The following is a 20936-nucleotide window of genomic DNA, read 5'->3' as shown; positions in this document are numbered from 1 at the left end:
ATTAGTACAAGCTTCTAAAAAACTACCTTTTGCCATTGTCACCTTCTTCTCCAGGTCTTGCTTTACGGCACTCAAGTTGCAGTACCTCCTCCATCTCATGCCAGCAATTCTTGCTGGATCAGAGGAGCCAGCAATCTGCCATCCTATAAATGTTTGATTTTATTTTAGCACATCTTAGCTCTAGAGCATCCTCTCTGCTCAGCAGCTGAGGCAACCATTCCATGTTCCTTCTTTGTCCTACTGGCTCAGGAAGAGCAGGGTGAAATTCAGTTAAGGAAGCAGAACAGAAAACATCAGATCACAGATTAAAGATTGTTCATTACCCATATGTTTTTCTTCCATGGCAAATGTATTTTTCTATTATTATTAATTATTATTTTAATTATTATTATCATCATTATTATTTAATGTTACTGTGCCAGGGGAGAGCTCTTATTGGGATGAAACTGATTAGGTTTAGTAGATTTTAACAGAAACACATTAGAACAATTTTTATCACCAAATTCCTAATATACTAACACCAATCTGGCACTAAAATATTTCAATATAAATTCAAGCCATCAGCCTATCAGTCATGTAATGTAATACAGATGCTGTAATGCAGATGTGTGTAAAATAATCACTTAATTACAAAGCTGTAGCTGTAACAGTATTTTGCTACCTTGTAAAATGACACAGCATGTAAACAAGAAAAACAGCTCAATATATAGATTGCTTATTTTGTGCTGCCTTCAGTTGCAGCAAACCATGCTATCTTCTTATTCTAGTAGCACGGAACTAATTCAAAATGCAAGCCACTTGCCTTTCTGGGAGTACAAAGTGGGTTGTTTAAATGGGACAATGTTGACACCCTCTTTTCCTCCCACTCCTCTCCAGCTCCCAGACATAACCAGAGAACATATTTCAGATAAACTTTTTCAAACCAGCATCCTTAATTCTTTTGCTTTGATTGTGAATCTATGAAGGGTCTAAGAACCTGCCACAGACTAGAAGCTAAACTAACATGCTATTTATGCACATGCTTTATCAGCATTACCTCTGGGAGACTTCCTGCTTTTAAGACATTGTGCAAGTAGATTGTATTTCACAGCAGTAGAAATCTCCTTTGTCAACAGTAACATTTTGTGTTTGGGTTTATTATAGTTCCTGAAAATAATCGTGTTTCCCTTCTTTAATGATACCTACCCACTACATAACATTTTTTTAATTTACTTAATTTACAGAGGAAATTACTAGCATGTCTCATTCCTCAGGTGGGAAATCTGAGGTACAATGACATCACTGTTACCAATCAGCACAGATGAGAACAGAATTTAGGTTTTCCCAGTGGTCTTGTGCTCCAGCAAGCAACAAAACTATATCAAGTTTAGCTTCCTTTTATAAGCAGCAACTTCTAAATAATAGTCATATGTTAGGCCTCATTAATTTGTCCTGTCAAGAATTGTTATTAATTGACCATGCTTCCTTTCCTTAATCCCTGCATTCTCATACATGCCAAACAATAGCTTACACCACAGAAAGTCCTTTTGACTCACATGGAGCAGTGGAAAGCAGAGAAAAACAATCAGAAAATTGTCTCTGAATTTGAGCCTTTGACCACAATAAATGTTTCCTTCCTTCATTGGTGTTTACACTTTCAAACACTGGACTATTTCCCCTGGGAAACAATGTTAACAGGCCATGGCCAATACCTACTCATTGCTTGTCCTTCATTTTCCAATATATACCATAAAAACAGTGGTCTTTACTGCTCATGGTGTAATTTTCTTTCCTTTCATTTGCTGTTTTTTAACTTCGGCCTACTGTAAATCACATTAAAAGGACCTGCTTTCTAATCTTTTTTTTTTTTTTTTTTTTTTTTTTTTAATTGACTAATATATCTTATTTGGCACTTGTTACCTTGGTAGGGATTTCATCTTCCAGAAATATTCTGTATGTGACATACATGTGGTCCTCTAAGCATTAGTCAAAAGGAGCCAACAAAGTTAAACAGTAGATTTACTCTATTTGGACGTGAGGTTAGAAAAAAGAATGTGTTCCTGTTATGAAAGTCTATTAGTATCCTCTGTTTTGCAAAGAGAAGACTTGCTATTCTGCTTGCTTGCCACGGAAGTTGTTGACATGATGTATTATCTTATACAAGTCACTTAGGCATGCTGTGCCCATTTAGCTATTCAAAATATGAAATAACTCTTATCTAATACAGAAGTGTTTAGTGATACTTAATGAGCTGCTAGTATGTTTATTGCAGAGATTCCTAAGAACCAAATGGCATAATATTGCTTTATATATAAAAAATGATTAAAGCACTTCATGAAGTTTCAACTTGTAAATAAAAAAGGATCCAGCTATGAAACTCCATTTGCTACTCTGGAGAACATGGTATAATACTTGTATTTCTTAAGAATAGTTCTTTAGTTTTATAACAATGTTTCTTTATCACCACAGTTTTACCAGTAATAAGGACTTAAGCACTCCAAGCCCCTACAAGATTTGGCTAGTTGTCATATGTTCTGTCTATTGAGCAGCATTTGCTCACTGAAAGTTTTCAAGCTAGCAATTATTTTGCACTCAGATGACTTCTAGATATTTGGTAGGAACAATGGTGGACAGTTTTTATTGCACTTGTGAAAGAAAATGCAGACCTCCAATATGGTTTCATGTATCTTTGGTGCTGGTTACATTACATTGCTTCAGTATATTTAGGAATGAATTAGCTAAGCCAGGACAAACCTGCTTTATACTCTCCTATTTCAGTGTAAGGGGAATTTACCTTGGTTTAGCTTAAGCTGGCTATTAATTGAATTAATCCTGAAATAAATTCATTCATACTTGTATTGCTATTAGATTATCTGAATAAATGAGAGAAGAAAAGAAAAAAACTCACTTATTTTAATCCACATAACTATCCTATGTAGGTTTTTGATATATCATTGCTTGGATACAAGGTTGTAGGTCCACAGAGTTTGCTTACATAACACAGATAACATTTAGAGGTACCCTCAAAAGTCATCTGAAAAGTCTTAATTCTTTTACCTATCTCAGTGGACCCATCTAAACTAATATATTACCATGTTTCCCGAGTAATTCGAGCCTTTGAGAACTGGAGTAAGAACTTATTCTTAAAGTAGATACTCATCTCTGAGGCAAGGGATTTGGGGGTATGGCTTGTGCATCACAAAGTAGCTCCAATACGTGAGCCTATGAAATCAGGGGGGGAATTCAGAAGGGTGAAGTTTAGCCTTCTTTCACAGAATTTCTATAAATTGCCATTCAATGGCAATTGTTGAATCATTTCTTGACTGGCCTTTAGAAACAATGGTATGTTAGTGTATTTCTTCTCCATTTGCATCAATATATCCAGTCTTGACAACTTGATAGATTAGACCTATGCTTTACTAGCAAACTGTACAGCTATATGCATATATACAGCCAACAGAACCACCTCCCAAAGTTAGCCTTAGTAAGACATAGCATTTGCTCTTTATTTTAAAGGTTCTTCTACAAGCAGAATAGTTGTTAATACAGTTAGAGTATCTCAAGAGTAATTTCATTTGCTCCAAAACTCTATCAAATTGATTTATTCTAGATGTTTCTGTAATGTGCCCCTCATGGAATACTGCCATACCCAAAGAAGGTTAAGACCTCACTTGTAATTATAAAGAAACAAAATTTAAAATGTCAGGTCATGACAAGCTGACAATAGCCAGGAAATTTCATAAGTATAACTCTGCTCATAAGTCACCATGTGATTAGGAGATACGGGGGTAAGAGAACATCAATCACTATGTGAGTCAAGGGCAGTGACAAACATTTTTGAAAGTTTTGATTAATGTTTTCTTACTTTTTTGACTGCCAGTGCTTTTTGTATGTTAGGTTATGATGAATATGTGCAAGACAGATGTGTCAGAACTGTTCCCCTCCTCCAAATGTGTGAAGCAAGATTTTATGAAACTATTCAGGTATGTTCTGAAACATCTAAAGACTTCCAATTAGTCCCAAAAAAAGCTGGTACTCAGAGCTGTAAAGTGATGGTTGTGAAAAGAAGAAAGGACCTCAAACAAAACAAGAGTCAATCAGTAAAGAAAGGTCTGTGATTAGAGGAAACAGAGAAACTTCTTAACTTTATGACTGACTGTTATATCCTGTTATGCATCTCAACACACTGTCAGCAATGTAAGTGGCAGCCTGCCCACACAGCACATGGATCAGCAGGTGGTATGCATACAGCTGGGCATATCTGGCCGACAGCATATTCAAGTTTGTCTTTGCCAGCTGACCAGATTTTTGGAGCCAATCTCAGTTATTAAGAGAAAGATAATTTTTCTTCTCTCTCTTTGTCATAAGACTTTAAGACTTTACAATGGGAACGTTGCATGGCGGGAAATAAGTTCTGTCAACCCATTACAGCTGCCACAGAGCCCTGGGTCCTCAGAGAGGAAAGGTAAGTCATAAAACTGTTACCCAGCTTGTACAATGAGCACAAAGTAGTTGAAAAACTGCTTTATTTTCTGCAGCTTTTTAAAGGTCACATACAATGCATTAGGAAAATATGATGGTAAAAAAAAATAAATGCTGTGACACTCCTTTGACTTGCAACTCACCATGGACAATAAGCTTCTAATGCAGAAAAATAAGCCATATTGGGACCGTATAAGTAATCATATAAGCTGTGTGATCCAAGGTACACTATACCCAGAAGTACTGATGTTGTGTCATGTTTCTGAGGGAAAAGTGTCTGTGTAGCCTGAGCTGAGGTTTTAAACACATTTAGTTATTCTAATTCAAAAGTTCAGGTGTCTCAGACAGCTCATATCAATTTAGAATTGCTCTAAGAGAACTGAAGTCAAAATCCCTACAGTTTCAGGGGTTAGGCAGATCCTAATCATTTTATGTCCTCTCTTTCAAAGCAGGAGCACAAATAGTATTAAAGCATGTAAAGTTGTGGGGGACACTGAGCAAATGTCTACTTGTGTCAGGAGGCAGGAGACTAAAATAAGGAATCAATTTTAGATATTCTGTGATAACACTTAATTTTACCAAGGCTTTTCCCTAATAGGACTAATAGCCAGAATTTGATGACCTCCAAAGTAAATGACCTCCACATACTGACCATAATGTCAATGAATTCATGCTTCTTTCTGCTTGTTATAAATGTACACCTGTTTACAGCAACAACCCATTCTATTAGAAGGGAAGCTTTTAAAAGAGGGTGGAAAGAAAATTTTATTTGAATTCAAGTCCTCTACCATGTGAAAAACATTTCATATGTCTTATTTGAATGTTTCCTTATATCTACAAAATCTGTAGAAACTTCTCTGAAAAGGTATAGGAAATTTCCTTTCCTTTATTCAGATTCAGCTGACAGTACTATATATTCCTATCTTTAGGAGGGAACTGTTTTAAATCAAGTAAATTACTAGTAGCATAACTAGTAGCAAGTAAATTACTAGTAGCACGTTACAAGCATTACTAGTAACATTACAGTAGTCCATTTATGGACTATATGTATTGCTTAAATATCCAAATCTGAACCACAACCAAACATTTTTATCCAGAAGAAGTTAATGCCAGTGTTTACCTTTTGCTATTTTGTTGGCAGGAGAAATACCAGTGGAATGGCTTAGCAAAAGTTTTAAGTTTAGTGTAGTAGTGAAAAAAATGGAAATATAGAGGATGACTGTAGATGTTTCTCCAAAACTACCTAACTAGCTTTACTAGTTACTTTTCAACCTATAGTATCAGATCAGATATTTTCTGAGACACTTCAGGAAATACAGTGGAAATGAGAAACTTTGTGGCTAAGACAAAAATATTGCCTTCTCTAGGATTCAGTGAGATTTTAATTAGTTGTCCTGATCTTGATCTCAAGTCAAGAATGACAAGTAGAAATAAAGGGAGAAAAAGGAGCTAACCAAAAAAGAGACCTTTATTGTACCCATGCAGAAATGTTATCAAAGTGAAAGAAACCTGAGGGAATAAGAACTTTGAGATATGATGTTCTTTTCTATATAGCTGATGAAAAGAGACTACAATAGGTCAAACAATTCTAATTCTCCTCCCTGAAGTTAGTCATTCTTCTTGTGGTCAGTGTTAATCTGTTGTCTACTTAGTGAAGGAAGGATTGCATCTGTTCATGGCTACAGCAAGAAAGAATAAATTAAAAGAAGTAAGAATGTATATATTTATGTCTTTCCATTTATCTGAACTGCTTACTGTCTGAAAGTCGAACCTCATGTGCAGGTCAGACTCTCTGACAAATGGAAATTTTGCATGTGGGAGGGAGTTCAGTTTAATGCTTCCTACATCCAAATCTTCGCTGAGGAGTGTCTGATTACTCTGAGCTATTCATTCCTCTTACAAAGCCACTGCATACTGTGTTACCTAGGCTGACATCCTCCCTTCTTTTGTTCCCACTCTCCCACACTTCCTAGAACACTTGACAAGGTATAGAAAAAGGTACAGGGCACATGACAAAGAAATAAAGTGCAGAATCCCTGCTTGGTGAAAAACCTTTGCTTCAGCAAGCTAAGAATTTCAGCTAAAACATCAATCATGAGTATACAGGAGTTACTAGGCATTTTAGGTGTAATTTCTAGGTTTTTGTGATGACCTGGAACAGCTATCTGCACAAGATTAAAAATAAATTTTCAGGTAGGTAAGGAAGAAATGCATTTTAATATTTTTAATGAGCTGTATGTCTCCTGAAAATAAAATTAGTTTCAGAGCTTAACATTTCAATGTCATGGACAGGCTGCTAAATTTCCTTTTTATGGAATGTGGAATTGTGGCTAGGCACTTGGAGAAGAAAACACAACCTTGCTTCCTTTCCATATACAAGATAATATTTGTCATAATAATTTAGTTTTGTTTCAGTAACAGAAATGTTGATGTTCTTCCATTTCCCCAATGTACATGTATTTCCAATTTCACACTTGCCCATCTAACATCAACTATATTGAAAAGGGTGCCAAAATATTCAACAACATTGAAAGAACAGAGGAAAGAGGAAATCATAGTCACAGATTTCATTTCACTCATTTTTCTAAATTAATCAATATTTCATTTTTTAATTCTTAACTAAAGAACTAGCAATATACTACTTCTAATCCCAAATATGAAAATCTGACAAGTTGAATTCAAAAATTTGGTTTCACAAAGACATTCTTGAAATGTAATCCATGATTATTACAAGCAGCAATCATATTAATGAGAACAACTACAACAAAAATAAACACAATTAGGTCTTGTCACATGATTCTACCGTTAAAATGTCTCCAGGGTGATTTAACAAATTATTTCAGGTCATCTTGCCATTGAAAACACAGGGATTTTGTAAGTCAGGGTTACTGACTCCAGGTAGAGTAGAGGTGTAGCAAAGCAACATTCATAATCATGATTAGTTATTTTTTCTTTTTCCCCTTTAATGCTCCAAAACTCACATTCTCATCTCTGCTGCTATATAGCAAAGACCATAGTGACACTTGCTGGTGCAGCAAAGAGTCAGAAAATAAAATGCAAAAGGAAGGTAAGCCAACTGCAGTTGTTTTTTATTCATCTCTTCCCTCGGGGATAAATGCTCTGAGGATTCTGTTTCCTGCTTGGCATACCAAGAGATGTACAATATCTAGAGGTAATTATTCTTCTGCTGATCTAACAGTGTAAGCATTCAAATTGCAACCTTGGCTATAGCAGGAGCAGTATGCCACTTTGCTAAACTTAGTTGATTCAATCATCTCTTTTATTTATTTTTTTTTTTCAGATATCTGAAGAAATAAAATATTTCAATATACACTCTCCCTTTGCTCTCTTACCTGTCCATTTAAATGCCCCTGAGTTGCAATAACCTCTTCTTTCAGTAAAGGACAGAAAAAGTCTCTCTTTCCCTGTGGCTGGCATGTACAGGACACCCCAATACTGCTCAAGGCTCTGCCAGCTTTCAAAAGTGCAGTGCATTGCACAGGCTCTACAAGGAGAATTGAGTATCCTCAGCACACCATGTAGCCAGAACCTCAGGATGTGTTTCTAGCTATGGAAGCTTGAGTAAATAACTTATAGTCCTTGTCTCAGCAAATTCTGCACTGCAAAGGACACTGGGAGACATAGATCTGATTTTATTTGAGGTGGAAGGTGGCTGTACAGACATATTACCAGACTGCATTGGCTAGAGGTAATGAATGGGTTAAAACCCCTATACAACCCCTTCCCTCTAATCCACATCTAAAATGGAAGTTATCATGAAACTAGTATTAAGGACATGTAGTGAATACTCACTTAGCTGAAAAAAGTTATGGGATCCTCAGGTCTGCTTTCATATTTCAAAGGTGAATTCTTTTACAGTCTTTAACAACAGCAACAAACAGCAAATAAACAGCAAAGAGATATTTTTGCCATTTGTTGATTATGATGACAGACAATTCCTCACAGGGAATTGCATGTCCTAGATGATCACTTCATTCAATTTTTGTCCTGATTGAAGCAACTTGCTTGCCTTCAACTTGGGTTGAATTCATTACTAGAGTAGAGGCACCTTCCAAATTGTTAACAAGTAGGTCTAAAAAACTTTTAAAACTGAGCAGGTATAGCAAGGTAAGCATGGATTTTTCACCTTGTTCCTATGGTAAAACAACACCAGAGAAACTCATGGGTTTAGTCCTCAGCTGTGCAACATCTCAACATCTTTAAAAGGAAAACATTTTCTGCTTTCTTTTCCACATATTTTCTTATGATCTTTCCACATTTTTAGACCTGTTCTAAGGAGCAAGAAGTACCATTCCCAGCCATATGTTTCTGCACAAGGGACAGAGAGGGGAAATAAAGAGCTGCACCTTTTCCTCTACAATGCGTTTTAGCACTATATATAATTTGTTATGTGACTCAATTAAATGAGTTTTTGTTTGCTCCTTGCCATTTCCTGTCATTCCTTCCCTGTTGTCCATAAATCACATCTTCCTTTCAGTGTCCCCATTTTACCTTTTATCTTATCCATGTAGACTAAAAGTATCTCAATAGGCAGCTTTCTGCTAGACATACTATATTATACTATTGTTATGTAAAATAGTATTTGAGAATTGTGTTTTGTTTGTTTATTTGTTTTTAATTGCCTGGAAGGAAAAAAAAAAAAAAAAGAAAAAGAAAAGGTTTTTTAAAAATGGAAGGGGAATATAAAAATCTATTTAGTATCAAAAAATTTCAAAATGAAAATTATTTGACTTGGTGAATCTTCTAGCTAAGGCAATTCCACAAACTCATTATGAACTCACAACCACATCAATCAGATCAAACATGCACATTACACTGAAAAATTATATCCTGAAATTATTGACAGATTCTAGCTGCAACACAATATGATAGTTCTATCCTAATTTTTGAATGGGTAGCCAGCTATTGTTTTGGTCTTTAGTCACTTACGCTTGTGTTAGTGCAAGCAACTCATATACAGAGCATAGGATGGAACAATCTTTCTGGTATCTTTACTTTTTCTTGCTATGACTAACCTACTGTTCAATATTCCTGGAGTAATTAAGAATTTGCTGCTCGTCTATACAAGCTCATCCTTTTCCTTTGAAAAGCTTCTACATACACTAAATGAGATCCTTTTTGGAGAAAGGATGCACAGTTTGGCGGATTTTTTTTTTTTCCTGGTTTCATTAGTCATCACAAATAGAGAAAAAGGATGTCAAGTTCTCATCACTGTTGAGCAATTTGCACTAATGAAGATGGTTATCAGGTATGATCTCCCCTCCAGTGTGGAGGAATGGTTAAGTGAGGCAGGACATGTGGATGTTGAGCAGTTGGGAGACAATGGGCTAGTGAAGCACCGTACTCAACTCACATGAGCCTGGGCACATATGCAGCTGGCTGAGAGCCAATCAGGCTCAAGGACACGATGCCCTTGGGCGATCGGGAAAGTCCCTAAGGCCGGACAGGTACCAAAAGAAGGAGGACCATACTGAAAAGCCTGGGAAGTGTTAACCAATCCTGAGCTTAGTTTCTGCAATATGTATGAGTTGATTATGTTCAAACTAGATAAAAGACGACTGAGCTATCCATTAAAGTTGAAGTTCACTGTTCACTCATATTGAGCGTCTGTGTCTTCCTTCCGTCGGCAACACTCCAGCCACATGGTCTCTCAGATAAGTTTGTTGTGCTCCAAAGCAGCCTAGCACACTAAATAATTGTTAGCTAGAACAAATGGGAGAATGGAATGGACACAGAATCACAGAATTTCTAGGTTGGAAGAGACCTCAAGATCATCGAGTCCAACCTCTGACCTAACACTAACAGTCCCCACTAAACCATATCCCTAAGCTCTACATCTAAACGTCTTTTAAAGACTTCCAGGGATGGTGACTCCACCATTTCCCTGGGCAGCCTGTTCCAGTATCTAACAACCCTTTCGGTAAAGAAGTTCTTCCTAAGATCCAACCTAAAACTCCCCTGGCGCAACTTTAGCCCATTCCCCCTTGTCCTGTCACCAGGCACGTGGGAGGACAGACCAACCCCCACCTCACTACAGCCTCCTTTAAGGTATCTGTAAAGAGCAATAAGGTCGCCCCTGAACCTCCTCTTCTCCAGGCTGAACAAGCCCAGCTCCTTCAGCCACTCCTCGTAGGACTTGTTCTCCAGGCCCCTCACCAGCTTCGTCGCCCTTCTCTGGACCCGCTCAAGCACCTCGATGTCCTTCTTGTAGCGAGGGGCCCAAAACTGAACACAGTACTCGAGGTGCGGCCTCACCAGAGCCGAGTACAGGGGGACGATCACCTCCCTGGCCCTGCTGGTCACACTGGTTCTGATACAAGCCAGGATGCCGTTGGCTTTCTTGGCCACCTGAGCACACTGCTGGCTTGTATTCAGCCGGCTGTCCACCATCACTCCCAGGTCCTTCTCTGCCTGGCAGCTCTCCAACCACTCATCTTCCAACCTGTAGCTCTGCTTAGGGTTATTGCGCCCCAGGTGCAGGACCCGGCACTTGGCCTTGTTGAACTTTATGCAGTTGACCTCAGCCCATCGGTGCAGCCTATCCAGATCCTCCTGCAGAGCCTTCCTACCCTTGAGCAGATTGACACATGCGCATAGCTTGGTGTCATCTGCAAATGACACCAAGTCATTGGTGTCATCTGCAAATGACACAGGCCATTACAGCTGCAACACAAATGTTCCCAAAGAAATCCAAGTACCACTGTCATGAGCAGTGTTCCCATTCATACCAGGGTAAGATTTAAAGTATAAGAGAGCATATCAAAATATTAGATACCATAAAGAAACTAGTAATTTGGAAGTAAGCTACAATCAAAAGTGTTGCAAAAAGGAACAGAGATTCCTTATTGTTATTTTTTTTAAGATGTTCAGAGGGAAGAAGTGCCATTGCTAAACTTTTTATCAATGAACTAGAAAAAGATAAGATAATGACTGGGGACAGCAAGTGTCAAAAATATCATCTGTATTATGCCATGGGGCTGTTGAGCTGTGACATTCTGATAGAGCAAAAGGACTTGTAACAGGTGATGTAAAGTGTCTCTCTGAAACATAGGGGCAGATCATTCACCTTTAGAATCAGTTACTAAAAAACAAAGAAAAAAAGAAAGCAGACATATTACTTACCAGATGAGAATTGTCTCTCCGTTACTCATCCTCTCTCTGCCCCAGATGAGATCTGTCACCACTGCCCTTGTCCAGGAGAATGAGAGATTCAAGAAGACATCTAATGCCTGTAAAAGAAGAAACCTATGAGAACAAGAAATCAAAGGAAAAACAGAATGCCTTTTTCAAGGCATCAGGCCTTCTTCTTTCCATGTAGGGAATACTTTATATAGGGAATCTCTTTCCCTATAAGTCTATAGTTATGTCTTTATTTCCATCCATAATCATACAAGAAGTACTGGGGTCTGAATCCTTAGGATGGATGTCGTCCCTAATACTTGGCCACTGGTAGTATTTTGAAACATAGACTTCTAGCAAAACTGGAAAAATGATCTTTCCTTGCAAAATATTTATGAGGAAGACAAACACTTATCTTGGGATTACATGTTAGGGAATTGAGAACATGTTATGTTCTCATTATAATGACACTGAGGTTGGAGAGAGCATACGTAGTGGTGAATTTGATGCTGAGTGTTTAAATAATCTATCTGAGGTTACATTGCAAACTTGTGTCAGCCCAGAGATTAGAAGCCAGGAGCTTTAAATTTTCTCACCCATTCTCAGACTAGGGAGTAAAGCTCCCTGCAGGGAAGAATATTAAAAAATAAATAAAGAAAAAAAAGAAGTAACCTTGTTCACTCAATACAGGCCCTAGAGTAAGACTTTGACACACAGTATCGCAAATACTTCTCTATCCCTCATGTATCCTCTTCAACCTCCTCTGACTGATAGAAGTACTGACAACTTCTCAAGAGCCATCTGATCAAAATTGAGGATTAGAGCTTCTGGGGTTAGGAGAAGGGGAATTAAGTGTGGATGTACAACCCTAGATGTGAAAAATAACTTCACCCCTGCACCTAAGAACTATTTCTATTAGCAGCTGGTGTTAGATCCACTGACAGCTTGACAAAGGCATTAATAAAAAAAAGGTTCTTCTTTCCAGTCATTAGATGAAAAGTGGAATATAGGCTACCAAAAAATAAACTACTCCAAACTCCCACATATCAGCAATAGGATGAGGAAGGCTGTGATGCTCTTCATCTAGGCCTTTATCATTATATTTATCTGTCAACATTTCAGAGTAAATACTTATAAGATTTTTTTCCCAGCCTTTGATGGTAGCATGATTTGTGATTATAATGCTTCATTTCTTGGGAAAAAAAAAAAACAAAAAAAAAAAACAAAAAAACATGTTGGAGTATGATTTTCCCCTCTTTTTCAAGTAGATTTCCATGAATTTCATGGACACCAGTAAAGAATTCAATGTCACTTATCACCCTCAGGAAAATCACTTGTCCTGTTTTCTTCATGTCTTCTCCATGGCCTCTACCTGCAGTGCTCATCTAAACCGTACTGCTTTTAACACATGCATTAGCACTAGGGGTTCAAAGGGTCTGACTTTAGGGCAGATGCTTTGCAATGAGCTGGACACCACCAAAACAGCCCTTGTGAAAGAAGAGTGAAGCTATCTTTACTCTGTACAACCTGGTAGCAACAAGAATACTGAAAAAAGCAATGTCTATCACAGGAAACACCGTCATGTTTTGAATAACAGTAATATACAGATCCAGGATATAAGGGTCCAACATTTCTTACCTTTACAGATCTGAAACTTTTTTTTTTTTTTTTTTTTCTCCCCTGTATGAAAAGACAATAAAGAACACTGACTGTGATTCGACTTACGTCTAGCTTTCTAATAAAAAGTTGGTCTCGGTTCTTTTGATGATTCTTTTGCTGACAAAGTAGGAAAAGCTGATCAACAAATGCATTGTTCTTTTTACAGTACAACTTTAATATTTTCCATGTTGTTACAACGGAGAAAAGAACTCCCTAAATCGGTCAAAATAAAATTTCTTTGGCATAAAGCCGGGTAAGATAAAGTGATGTTGTCATTTAAACTGGATAAATATGAAGTAGCAATTGATAGAAAGAGTAAATACTTTTTAAACCTAGAAGTGCCAGTGCAATAGCCTACTATAAGGCTATTTTTAGGCCTATTTAACAAGCATACCTCAGTATGTTTAATAATAGGATGTTAGATCTCCAGGGCAAAATATGGAGAGAAAATGTTTACAGCATGCACTTTGAGATCTGAAAAACTTACCTTAACTGATTTTAAGGTGTTATTAAGCTTCTGCTGGCTTTTTAAAGAAATGACTTTAGAGTGTTTTTCCATTATATGTGCTCATTATTTGTTATAGCAAGTGAGGTTTCTGTGTGACTAAAAATCATTACAGCATTTCAATGTATGACTGTCCATAAAAGCCAGTTTTCTTGAATGTAAGTGTGAAACAAGCAAAAACAAAAAATTGTTTCTCACTTAAGGAAAAAAATGCATTTTGAAATTAACTCAGAGTTCAGTTTAAAATCTTTCATCTCTCTTTTTCAATAAATATTTCCTTATGACCAAGTAGATGTCAAGAATTTAATTAAATCTTCTGACCTTCTTATAAGAATCTATATCCAGTCTTAAAAATCTATATCAATTCTAAACACATTAGACTATGGTAGCCTAACCAGAAAGAGGAAGAAGAATCATCTGCTGAGCCGTAAGACCTTTTAGCTTTCTCTCTTTGGGAATTAGATGAAGCTGGATATGTTTCTTTTAAGCTTCTTAAGATAATCTTTCTGCAGTAGCTAATAAAACCCCAAGCTATACACAGTAAAATTCACCCCTCTGCAAGGAATACATGTTTATGTCTCATGATAACTTTCAAAATGGAGTGGAAAAAAAAATCTCTGTGCATCTGTGTAGACAGACATGAATGCTACTACCTTTATTTGAAACTGATAGGACAGAAATTAGGCAAGGTACATCACCCCAGTCCAGTGAGACTTGAGTGACTAAACCCAAGCCCTCATCATTTTGTTACACATCTCTGAGTTGGTTGCACTACTGGCAGACTTTTGGTGGTTAGGTATGGACACAAGGAGGCACACGTTACCTTTTTACTGTACAGAACCTAGCATCACTTCTCAGCTGGCTGAAGAGATGAGAAGACATGACTTTGCCTATAGAAACACAGAAATGAGAAAAGAGGTAACTGAGGGAAGCAAGGTACAGACAATAGTGTCATAAGGAGAATCTCCATCCTTTACTGGATGCGGGGGGAAACTTAGTTACAAGAGATGAGGAAAAGGTGGAGGTGCTTAATGCCTTCTTCGCCTCAGTCTTTAGCGGTAATACCGGTTGTTCTCTGGATACCCAGTACCCTGAGCTGGTGGAAGGGGATGGGGAGCAGGATGTGGCCCTCACTATCCACGAAGAACTGGTTGGTGACCTGCTACGGCACTTGGATGTGCACAAGTCGATGGGGCCGGATGGGATCCACCCAAGGGTACTGAGAGAACTGGCAGAGGAGCTGGCCAAGCCCCTATCCATCATTTATCAGCAGTCCTGGCTATTGGGGATGCTCCCAGTTGACTGGCGGCTAGCAAAAGTGATGCCCATCTACAAGAAGGGCCGGAGGGCAGACCCGGGAAACTACAGGCCTGTCAGTTTGACCTCAGTACCAGGGAAGCTCATGGAGCAGATCCTCTTGAGAGTCATCACGTAGCACTTGCAGGGCAAGCAGGCGATCAGGCCCAGTCAGCATGGGTTTATGAAAGGCAGGTCCTGCTTGACGAACCTGATCTCCTTCTATGACAAAGTGACGTACTTGATGGATGAGGGAAAGGTGGATGAGGGAAAGGCTGTGGATGTGGTGTACCTTGACTTCAGCAAGGCTTTTGACACCGTCTCCCACAGCATGCTCCTCAAGAAACTGGCTGCTCTTGGCTTGGACTGGCACATGTTTCGTTGGGTTAGAAACTGGCTGGATAGCCGGGCCCAAAGAGCCATGGTAAATGGAATCAAGTCCAGTTGGAGGCCGGTCACTAGTGGCATTCCCCAGGGCTCGATACTGGGGCCGGTCCTCTTTAATATCTTCATCGATGATCTGGATGAAGGCATTGAGTACACCGTCAGTAAGTTTGCAGATGACACCAAGCTAGGTGTGTGTGTCGATCTGCTTGAAGGTAGGAAAGCTCTGCAGGAGGATCTGGATAGGCTGCACCGATGGGCTGAGGTCAACTGCATGGAATTCAACAAGACCAAATGCCGGGTCCTGCACCTGGGGCGCAATAACCCCAAGCAGAGCTACAGGTTGGAAGATGAGTGGTTGGAGAGCTGCCAGGCAGAGAAGGACCTGGGAGTGATGGTTGATAGTCGGCTGAATATGAGCCAGCAGTGTGCTCAGGTGGCCAAGAAGGCCAACAGCATCCTGGCTTGCATAAGAACCAGTGTGACCAGCAGGGCCAGGGAGGTGATCGTCCCCCTGTACTCGGCTCTGGTGAGGCCGCACCTCGAGTACTGTGTTCAGTTTTGGGCCCCTCGCTACAAGAAGGACATCGAGGTGCTTGAGCGGGTCCAGAGAAGGGCGACGAAGCTGGTGAGGGGCCTGGAGAACAAGTCTTACGAGGAGCGGCTGAAGGAGCTGGATTTGTTCAGCCTGGAGAAGAGGAGGCTCAGGGGTGACCTTATTGCTCTTTACAGATACCTTAAAGGAGGCTGTAGTGAGGTGGGGGTTGGTCTGTCCTCCCACGTGCCTGGTGACAGGACAAGGGGGAATGGGCTAAAGTTGCGCCAGGGGAGTTTTAGGTTGGATCTTAGGAAGAACTTCTTTACTGAAAGGGTTGTTAGGTACTGGAACAGGCTGCCCAGGGAAGTGGTGGAGTCACCATCCCTGGAAGTCTTTAAAAGACGTTTAGATGTAGAGCTTAGGGATATGGTTTAGTGGGGACTGTTAGTGTTAGGTCAGAGGTTGGACTCGATGATCTTGAGGTCTCTTCCAACCTAGAAATTCTGTGATTCTGTGATTCTGTGAAATCTGTGTCTGAAGTGTTTCTTGTTTGTTTGTTGTTCTCTTCAGACACAACAGAAATTTTAACCAAGCATTCTAAGACAGAGGAGCCGTAACATGTGATTCATAGAGCCAGTTGTATAGAGATATGCTAGAAAGCATAGCAAGAATTCCTGTAATATCCAAACTCCCTAATAAATTGCCATGAATACTAAAGATACAGTACTTAGGACTGGACTGCACATGTTTGTTTACATGGAGATGGCTGAATTCATAGTTGTGTCTTACTAGTTCTAATTTACAGCATTGCATCCTCACTACTGATAGGGATTAGCTCATGATATGCATTACAATACAGTATCCCCTGATTACCTGTAAAATTGTACAGAGACTGGCTTCTTCCAAAGAAGGGTACAAGTTTTTCTGCAGTGTCTTTACATATGCTGTTAGTAGCTGATCATTTGTAAGGCAAGGGTTTTCTTCTGGATGTGAAAAGAATTGATTTTGTTGTAAAGCAACTTTCAAAAATTGAGTTATTGAACCTATATTGGAAAAGCCCTTTTCATATGTAAGTCACAGTGATGTGGTAATAAATGTGCTTCTTCCCCAGCTTGTTTCTAACGTTAAATGTTGCTCTGGGTATAAATAATCTGCAGTACTTAGTATTGAATTAGGAGGTGGTAGACTATTAATTAGTCAACGCTCCTTCTTTCTGGTCACCTGAGACTTTTGATGATGAGAACTTCCAGAAAATGATTTAATTCACTATATGTGGTTTCAAAAGAATGGAAAAATCAATTACAAAAACATCAGTCCAGCATGAGTACAATTAATAACATTTCCATGAGCACTAGATGTGGAAAGGAAAGTAAAAACCATGAGCATCTCATATTTAATCTTTTAGGACTGTAAGAGATGATAGGAAGTTAAGAATCATAAAAATAGCTACTGACATGTTGGAGAACAAAGTAATGAGGCATGGATTTTAATGAATTAAGAGTTGTAATGGGGATGGTGTTATTGGAAAGGTATTGAAGCATCAAAATGGAAAGTGGTTATTGGATGTGGAGCAGGCTGTTCACTCAGTCTCTATTTTTATATGCAAGTGACAAAATCATGCCAAGGCTTTTGTGTTCCTTTCAAGAGCAGAAGGGTTATAAATTCCTTTAAGAGGTTGATTCCCACATGCAGTTATGCTATTGTCTGGTGACACAGCTGGCAAGTAGGAATGGTAGCATCTTACCATAAGTTTGTTCTGCTTATTTCTTGTTCCAAATAATGCTCTAAATTGATTCTAATCAATAGGTAGAGTAATTAAAATAATGGCTCCCCTGACATCAGGGGAGTTCCACCAGTAGATAGAATGGAGGTCAATGAAAATTCATCATGGACTATTATTTTTTTATTTTTCATTACAAAAATAAGGTTGTTCATCTTCTGTAGATGAAAGGAAAAAAAAAATTGTATATCAGCCCAGAAAGCTAAAGCTGGCTTTGGGTTCACAAGTGGTCACTTTCCCCACTGCTGCAACTTTCTTTTGAGGTCAGGGCATCCTATGGCAGAATTTGGTCCATGCCTAATGCAATTGTGACTTCCTGCAAGTGAACCAAACATTCAGGCAACCTTCACAAAGACCAAGATTTACTGAATGACTAATGATCTGTAGTGTCCAAATCTGTGAGTGGATAGCTCAAGACATTATTAAAGATTTTCAATTTGTGGTTGGAATGGGTAAAAAGAAGTTTGTACAGTTCTAAGTGAAACCATATTTCTTGAAGATGTCTGATTTTGGAACCCCTGATCGCTGCCCAGCATTAGCAGAGGAAATCTGACCTAATCAACTAGAAACTAATGTTTTTGATGATATCTGAAAGGTGAAGAGGTTAGATTAAGTTGGATTTTCCCTTATTTTTTATTGTCTGCTTATTTTTAATTCTTCATCATGCATGGATTTAAAAAAAAAATAAAATCTTTGAGTCACATAAGTATTTCATTTTGACTATTTACTGGAGTAGAAGACACTGTAGAGCAAACTATGGAAGAAGTTCTTTGATGAGAGGGACTTTCTTGCATAATATATGAAATGTAGCTCATTTCATTTATTTGTTCCATAGTCTTTCCATCAGTAGAATATTCAGAATATATCATATTGCCTCTCTGATGGGCAACTACGAGGATTGATTGAAGTCATTAGAAGGCATACTTATGATTGTATATGCTTCTTACTTCTTCAGTTCATATATGCTTCTTACTTACTTGAATCACTAACATACATATTCTTCTTGGGAAAAGAGGCTTTTCTTTAAAAAAAATCCCAGTCTTAATACATATCTAGGCATATTAAAATATTTGAGGGACCGTCTTCTACCAGTCCTACTGGTCTTGAGCAATATGTTGAATACTTTATGTTGAACATACACTGTTCCCCAGTATTTCATCATCCTTCACACGTTTCCTTCTTATTTTTTTGTTCTAAGATGCCCTAACATGATCAAGAATTTCTTTGAGGAGATTGCCTCCATGTATCATTCTAAATGTTAATTAATTTTCTGATGTGTTTTTCAAGTTGTGGGGTAATTTTAGTCATTGATAAACACAATTTACTTAAGTCAAAAAAATATTTCCAGAAATATATTCTGTCCACTTCTGCTTATTTGCCTGTAGTAAATAAACAGTGATGTTTTATTTGAATGAATATTTGGACTACTGCCAGTATAAATGCATTTTGGATACACATTTTAGCATTCATGTATTTAGAGCATGGAGCCTTTTTAAAAAGCACTCTTTTGGGGGCCTACACAATTAAGTACTTCCATGAATAGTAAGTGACATCTTCTAAGTGAATTCAGATGAGACTATGGTAGAAAATCATCCCTTTGATGCTCAAGAGGTGCAGATAGGAGTGTCAGCTCTGGCCCAGAAGCTGCAGAATGACATTTGTGCAGTGCAGTTCCTAGCTGATGAGCAGTACTGGGAGCCAGGTGTATGGCAGAATTATAATCCATGCAGAATGCAACCTGGACAGATCACAGAATCACAGAATCACAGAATTTCTAGGTTGGAAGAGACCTCAAGATCATCGAGTCCAACCTCTGACCTAACGCTAACAGTCCCCACTAAACCATATCCCTAAGCTCTACATCTAAACGTCTTTTGAAGACTTCCAGGGATGGTGACTCCACCACTTCCCTGGGCAGCCTGTTCCAGTATCTAACAACCCTTTCAGTAAAGAAGTTCTTCCTAAGATCCAACCTAAAACTCCCCTGGCGCAACTTTAGCCCATTCCCCCTCGTCCTGTCACCAGGCACGTGGGAGAACAGACCAACCCCCACCTCGCTACAGCCTCCTTTAAGGTATCTGTAGAGCAAGCAAAGGCTAATATCATAATTTATGAAACTGAGCGTTTCAAAAACCTTTTGAAATAGCTGTTTAATATTAACCCTTTAGATTATGTAATTTCTCAGGTGGCCAGACTGAATGAAACAACTTAATATTTACAATATGTAGCTGAACACCAGTTAAGTCTGATGACATCCCACAAATTCTGGGTATTGTTAGTTGCTGTATTTTAAAAACAGATACTAATACACTTCTATGAAAAATATACTTTCTATGAAAAATCATTTTCTCATCTCTCACCATCATGTTTTGTGGCAGTAGTGTGACAGCCAGTGGTTGTACTGGTAAATACTTCTGTAGTTGAGTACAAATCCAGCTTTTACTTCTCTGGTTGTGGACGTTTTCTGAGAAAGGATTCACTGACCACATGTAAGAGGGCAACCCAGTAAAAAATAGAGAGGAGCAGGACTGGATGAAGGAAAAGGCAGATATCTATCGATTGTGTGATTCCTGCTAGTTAGTTAAATTACTACACGGTCATACAGGACTGCTTCTTCCCCTGTACTCGGCTCTGGTGAGGCCGCACCTCGAGTACTGTGTTCAGTTTTGGGCCCCTCGCTACAAGAAGGACATCGAGGTGCTTGAGCGGGTCCAGAGAAGGGCGACGAAGCTGGTGAGGGGCCTGGAGAACAAGTCCTACGAGGAGCGGCTGAAGGAGCTGGATTTGTTCAGCCTGGAGAAAAGGAGGCTCAGGGGTGACCTTATCGCTCTCTACAGATACCTTAAAGGAGGCTGTAGTGAGGTGGGGGTTGGTCTATTCTCCCACGTGCCTGGTGACAGGACGAAGGGGAATGGGCTAAAGTTGCGCCAGGGGAGTTTTAGGTTGGATCTTAGGAAGAACTTCTTTACTGAAAGGGTTGTTAGATACTGGAACAGGCTGCCCAGGGAAGTGGTGGAGTCACCATCCCTGGAAGTCTTCAAAAGACGTTTAGATGTAGAGCTTAGGGATATGGTTTAGTGGGGACTGTTAGTGTTAGGTCAGAGGTTGGACTTGATGATCTTGAGGTCTCTTCCAACCTAGAAATTCTGTGATTCAATCAAGAAGATAAAACC

At 38.9% G+C, this 20936-nt stretch overlaps 1 long non-coding RNA gene across 1 annotated transcript in view; it reads right to left on the bottom strand.

The window, feature by feature from the left end:
* LOC139998816 (uncharacterized) overlaps positions 1-20936 on the bottom strand; it is a 76827-nt gene that overhangs the window by 35211 nt on the left and 20680 nt on the right. Inside the window, exon 3 of the long non-coding RNA XR_011803790.1 lies at positions 11605-11711. This is a non-coding gene — a long non-coding RNA (uncharacterized lncRNA). The remainder of the gene's footprint in view (positions 1-11604; positions 11712-20936) is intronic.

This window comes from Anas platyrhynchos, chromosome 16 (assembly GCF_047663525.1).
Source record: "Anas platyrhynchos isolate ZD024472 breed Pekin duck chromosome 16, IASCAAS_PekinDuck_T2T, whole genome shotgun sequence".
NCBI classification, from domain to species: domain Eukaryota; kingdom Metazoa; phylum Chordata; class Aves; order Anseriformes; family Anatidae; genus Anas; species Anas platyrhynchos.
This window is presented reverse-complemented; position numbering and strand designations above follow the sequence as displayed.